This window comes from Elaeis guineensis, chromosome 2, assembly GCF_000442705.2.
Source record: "Elaeis guineensis isolate ETL-2024a chromosome 2, EG11, whole genome shotgun sequence".
Lineage (NCBI taxonomy): Eukaryota > Viridiplantae > Streptophyta > Magnoliopsida > Arecales > Arecaceae > Elaeis > Elaeis guineensis.
In genome coordinates this window covers 99,928,775-99,935,404 of record NC_025994.2, presented here as the reverse complement: position 1 = coordinate 99,935,404, position 6,630 = coordinate 99,928,775, and the positions used below count along the sequence as shown (strand labels likewise).

At 37.5% G+C, this 6,630-nt stretch overlaps 1 non-coding gene across 1 annotated transcript; it reads right to left on the bottom strand.

Moving 5' to 3' along the window:
• Positions 1-951: 951 nt before the first annotated feature.
• Positions 952-1,058, bottom strand: LOC140855930 (small nucleolar RNA R71). The gene has a single exon (XR_012139373.1). It is a non-coding gene; the product is annotated as a small nucleolar RNA R71 (small nucleolar RNA).
• Positions 1,059-6,630: the final 5,572 nt, after the last annotated feature.

The following is a 6,630-nucleotide window of genomic DNA, read 5'->3' as shown; positions in this document are numbered from 1 at the left end:
TTGGTCATCTTGTTTATTTGCATTTGCATTTTCATAATTAATCTAAGGGCATCAACCCATTAACAAGATAAGGTGGGGATTTCATTACCCTTCCTTAGCCCAAAAACCATCTCCATCATATTGCATTACCTAGACCTTTAATCTTAAAATCAATTAGACATCAACCTTAAGGAATTCGAGCTCAATAGGACAAGGAACCCTAAGAGTTCTACCAAGTTTGAGTTGTTTGATTAGTTGGTGTCTAGGCAAGTCCCTGAGGGTGGTTTGTTAAATTGATTCAGTTGCTAGCCTGGCCAACTCGTTTGGTGTCTAGAAAGGCAACGATGAGTGAACCTCCTACCTCTTATACTTACCTGGCTAACTAGTTGATCAATCTCCACTTGGAAGGCTTGAAGGGTCATCTTGGAACAAGTTAGGAGCTGTCTAGATTTAGGTTAACCCTAGGATAGATTGAGTTTAATTTATTGTTTCACTTGTTTGAAAAAAAAAAAAAATTGTATAAACATCGAGAACCGTACACCTCGTGTGTGGAGAAGAGTGTCGGGTCGTCTAGTTAGAATTGAGTCAATTCCTGTTGTTCCAATGGCTGAACCAATCCAACCCATGACCCTTAAGGATTTGTGTTATCTAGTTGGCTCCATCCAACCATCTTGTATCAGGTTGCCACAACCCACAGCTAACAATTTTGAAATCAAATCTCAAATCATAAATATGCTTCCAAAATTCACAGGATTAGAGGATGCTTATATATTTATTAGAGAATTTGAGGAGGTATGTGCAACCATGAAACTGCAATTAACAGAGGATGAGGTCAAACTTAGATTAATCAACTTTGCCCTTAAGGACAATGCTAAGAAGTGGCTTTATAGTCTGCCAAACTATTCTGTCACTACCTGGGAGGGCTTTGTGAAAATATTTTTAAAAAAGTATTTTCCCCATCATAAAACAGCTAGGATTAGGAATGAAATAAATCAATTTTACCAACTAGCTGGTGAATCATTTTGGAAGTACTTTGATCGTTTCAAGAATCTTTTGACCCAATGCCCACACCATGGAATAGAAACTTGGAGACTATGCCAGATCATCTATGAGGGGTTAGATTCAAACTCAAGAACCATGCTAGAGTCTATGTGCCAAGGCCAATTTATGGACAAAAAAACTACTGAAGCTTGGCAATTCTTAGAAGACCTAGCCGAGAAAAATTTATAGTGGAAAACAACTAGGGAACCTGATAAAGCTACACCTTCAAGAGGAGGAATGCATCAAATTCAACCAACCCTAGCATCAGAGGCCAAGATTGCAACCTTAACACGTAGATTGGAAGCCTTAGAATTACAGAGACCAGCCAATGTAAATCAAATATCTGCACCCATGTGTAAAGGGTGCAATGCACCAGACCATGTCTTAGAAGAATGTTCCTACTCGAATGAGTATGCACAGGTGAATGCCACCTATCAAGGATCATTGAACAATCCTTATGCACCCACATATAACCCAGGTTGGAGGAATCACCCAAATTTCTCATGGTCCCAGAATCCTAATGTAGGTAATCCAAATTTCAATCAGCAAAATCTAAGGTCCAACCCAGTGATGAACAACCCGCCAGGCTTCCATGATAATGACAAGAAAATTATCTCTTTAGAGAAAAGCCTAGAAGCCATGATGAAAATACATACCAGCTTTATGCAAACCACGGGTCAACTCATAAATAATAACACCCAAGCTATAGCCCGTCTGAAAATGCAAGTAAGTCAGCTGGCTTCGACCATTAGTGAACGAGAACATGGTAGGTTACCTAGCCAACATGAGCCAAATCCTAGGAACCAAAATGGTTCACGACCCCAACAAGGAAACCAAGTTAATGGTGTAAATGCCATTCATACCTTAAGATCAGGAAAACAAATAGACAATAAGGTAGTTGCACTTGATGATATAGATGACTCATCTGCCGAGTCACCTTCTAAAACTACTACCTTTCAACCTCAAGCACCAGAAACTGAAAATTCACCTAGTCTAGTACTTAAAAGTCCTAGAGCTTCTTTTCCAAACAGACTGAAATCCAATAAATCTGAACATTTAGACAAAATTTTAGAGGTATTTAAACAAGTCCAAGTTAATATTCCTCTTTTAGATATAATCCATCAGGTTTCAACTTATGCCAAATTTTTAAAAGATCTCTGCACTAGGAAAAGGACCACTAATGTACCAAAAAAAGTATTTTTGGCTGCAAGTGTCAGTTCATACCTATCTAGCCATGTGCCAATTAAATATAAGGACCCTGGAGCTCCAACAATTTTTTGTGTTATTGGAGAAACCAATATAAAAAAGACCTTGCTAGATCTAGGAGCTAGTGTGAATATCCTTCCATATTCGGTGTATGAACAACTAGGATTAGAAAAACTTCAACCTACTGGGATCACATTACAGTTAGCCGATAGATCTCTCAGGATCCCTAAGGGAATGGTCGAGGATGTTCTGATAAAGGTTGAAAATTTTATTTTTCCTATAGATTTTATTGTTTTAGAGACTGAGCCAGTTGCAAATCCTAAAGGACATATACCTGTCATTTTAGGAAGACCATTCTTAGCTACGGCCAATGCTGAAATCAATTGTCGAAATGGTCTAATAAAGTTATCCTTTGGGAATATGACCATTAAGCTTAATGTTTTTAACTTAGAACAGGAATCCTCTTCTCATGCTGATGTCAATGTAGTCCAAGATGGTATTTATGAATCCATTGACATTAGTGATGATGAAGTCGACTTAGAGTCTAACCCCTGATTAATCCATGAGTCTGAGGATGTCAATGAAATACTTAAAGAAAATCAGATTAATCAGGAATCGACACTTCCTACTGAACCAATCATTGAGATGGTGAACTCATCACCTAAACCATCGATAGAGGAAGCACCCATTTTAGAACTGAAGCCCCTCCCAGAACATCTCAAGTATGCATATCTAGGACCCAAAGAAATTTTGTCTGTAATTATTGCATCAGACCTAGATCCCAAGCAAGAGGAGGAGTTATTGTCAGTTCTAAAAGCAAATCAAGAGGCAATAGGTTGGACCATTGCAGATATCAAAGGAATAAGCCCTTCTATAGTTCAACATAGAATATACTTAGAGGAAGAGGCTAAACCAACAAGAGAAGTCCAAAGAAGGCTTAATCCAGTTATGAAGGATGTAGTTAAAAAGGAGATTCTGAAACTCCTAGATAGTGGAATAATTTACCCTATTTCTGATAACTCTTGGGTAAGCCCAGTTCAAGTAGTACCCAAGAAATCTGGGGTAACAGTGGTCCAAAATGATGCAAACGAACTTATCCCAACTAGGACCCAAACGGGATGGAGGGTCTGTATAGACTATAGAAAGTTGAATGCTGCGACAAGGAAAGATCACTTTCCTTTGCCATTTATTGATCAAATGTTGGAAAGACTAGCCGGACAAGAGTTTTACTATTTTCTTGATGGATACTCCGGTTACAACCAGATCCCCATAGCCGCTGAAGATCAAGAAAAGACTACATTCACCTGTCCATTTGGTACTTTTGCCTATAGACGAATGCCCTTTGGACTATGTAATGCACCGGCAACCTTCCAGAGATGCATGATCAGCATGTTTTCAGATATGATAGAACGATTTCTAAAAATTTTTATGGATGACTTTTCTGTTTTTGGCCTAACCTTCTCCGAGTGTCTGAATCACCTGCAATTAGTTCTAGAACGATGTAAGGAGAAGCACCTAGTTCTCAACTGGGAAAAATGTCAGTTTATGGTCAAACAGGGAATAGTTCTTGGCCATGTCATTTCTAAAAAGGGGATTGAAGTGGACAAGGCCAAAATAGATCTAATTGCAAGTCTTCCACCACCTAAATCTGTGAAAGAAATACGTTCATTTTTAGGTCATGCTGGATTCTATAGAAGGTTTATTGCCAACTTTAGCAAAGTAGCACGTCCACTGACTAATCTTTTGGCAAAGGATACCAAATTTGAATTTACTCATGAGTGCTTGGAATCCTTTGAATTTCTAAAAAATGCACTTGTATCAGCTCCAATCATTCATCCTCCTGTCTGGTCTGAACCGTTTAAATTAATGTGTGATGCGTCCGATCATGTTGTGGGCGCAATCTTAGGTCAATGAATAAATAAGCTGCCTAGAGTGATATATTATGCAAGTAAAACCTTAAATGATGCACAGCTTAACTACACCACAACTGAGAAGGAGTTCCTTGCCGTTGTCTTTGCTTTAGAAAAATTTAGATCTTATTTGGTTGGGACCCACACCATTGTTTACACCGATCACTCAGCCATTAGACATCTCCTAGCAAAGAAGGATGCCAAGGCACGCTTAATCAGATGGATTTTGCTCCTTCAAGAATTTGACCTAGAAATTAGGGACAAGAAAGGCACTGAGAACGTTGTAGCAGATCATTTGTCCTGAATTCCAGTCGCACCATCTAGTGAACCACCCATCAATGAATCTTTCCCAGATGAGCAACTCATGTCTGTGTCTACTGAACCTTGGTTTGCTGATATTGTAAATTATTTAGCCATAGGTAAGATACCTTCTCATTGGACTAAGCAGGATAAATATAAATTCTTTGCCCAAGTGAAGTATTTCATTTGGGATGATCCTTATCTTTTTAAACAATGTCCTGATCAAATTATTAGAAGGTGTATCCCAGATAACGAAGTCATGAATATTTTATCTTTTTGTCATGATCAAGCATGTGGGGGTCACTTCGCGTCTAAGAAAACTGCTGCTAAGGTTCTCCAATGTGGTTTTTATTGGCCCAATTTGTTTAAGGATGCTCATGAATATTGTAAAAGTTGTGCTCAATGTCAGAAAATGGGTCGAATCACCAAGCGACACATGATGCCACTCAACCCAATCTTGGTAGTTGAAGTTTTTGATGTTTGGGGGATCGATTTCATGGGACCATTTTCAAATTCCTTTGGAAATGAATATATTCTAGTAGCAGTTGATTATGTTTCAAAGTGGGTAGAAGCAATTGCATGTAGAACATCCGATAGCAAAATGGTCATTAAGTTTCTTAAAAAAAATATTCTCTCCCATTTTGGTATTCCTAGGGCAATCATTAGTGATCGAGGAATCCATTTTTGTAACCGACCTTTTGCAACATTGATAAAAAAGTATAATGTCACCCACAAATTAGCCACACCATATCATCCTCAAACTAGTGGGCAAGTTGAAGTGTCAAACCGACAAATCAAACAGATCCTGGAAAAAATTGTTAGTGCCAATAGAAAGGATTGGTCTTTGAAATTAATTGATGCACTTTGGACATACCGAACCGCTTTTAAGACCAATCTAGGAATGTCTCCTTATAGGATTGTGTTTGGTAAACCATGTCACTTGCCTATTGAGATAGAACACAAAGCCATGTGGGCCATCAAACAACTAAATACAAATTTGAACGACGCTGGAAACCATAGGAAGCTTCAATTGAATGAATTAGAAGAACTTAGAAATGAAGCCTATGAAAATGCAAGGATATACAAGGAACGAACCAAAGCATTTCATGATCAATCAATTATAAGAAAAACTTTCAATATCGGACAAAAGGTGCTCTTATATAACTCTAGATTACATCTGTTTCCAGGAAAGCTTAGGTCTAGATGGACAGGACCATTTTTAGTAAAGGAAGTCTTTTCACATGGAGCTGTTGAGATTGAAAACCCAAGTAATGGTGTTATCTTTAAAGTTAATGGTCAACGATTAAAACCATTTTTGGAATTACCTGTCAAGACTGTTGAAGATGCCATGGTTCTTTATGAACCAACTTATTCTGATTAAGTTGCTTCGAGGTTTGGTCTGGCTGAAGACATAAAACTTAGCGCTTCTAGGAGGCAACCCAGCTTATTTAATTTCTAATGCTTTCTTTGTTTTCAGTTTGCTTAGGACAAATAAATTAGATAAACTCCATTGGAGACAATGTCGGTCAAGTTGGGGGGAGAGCTTGAACAAAATCAGGTGTTATCATTTCCTTTTCCTTCCACTATGAGTTATTTCTTGCATTTAATATATTATGTAAAAAAAAATAAAAAATAAATATATATATATATGAAATAAATTAATCTATAAAAGAAATAAGAGTAAGTTAGAAAGTATTTGCTAATGTAGTGAGTCACGGAGAAGATTAGCTGGTTAGACTCTTGGTGGCTTAGATCATTTAAAGACTATTAGCACTTCCAATTGCACATGCACACTAACAAGGTAAAGTAGGTGTTAATTGTAAGGCTAATTAAAGATTTGAGTATTATTTAAATTAGATAATTTTCTCTACACCCCAATTGAAGAAATTTGAATTTAAGGAAAGAGCTACCTGCCTGAAATAAAATACAAAATATAGAGTAAATGTGGATTGCCCTAAGCCTAGTAACCGGGTCTCTTCACCTAAGTCAAGTGTTGAGATTCGCGTCAAACGGTGGTGGGAAGGCCAGGATGCTCAACAAAAAAAAAAAAAAAAAAAAAACAGTGTGAAAGCTACCTTAGTTCTTTGTTTAATCTGGGGTGTATAGAAAATTAATCGAACTAAGTTATGAAAAATGATGCAATTGGCCTGTACAAGTTAATACTGAAATACTAAGTTAGTTATCACTCACACAA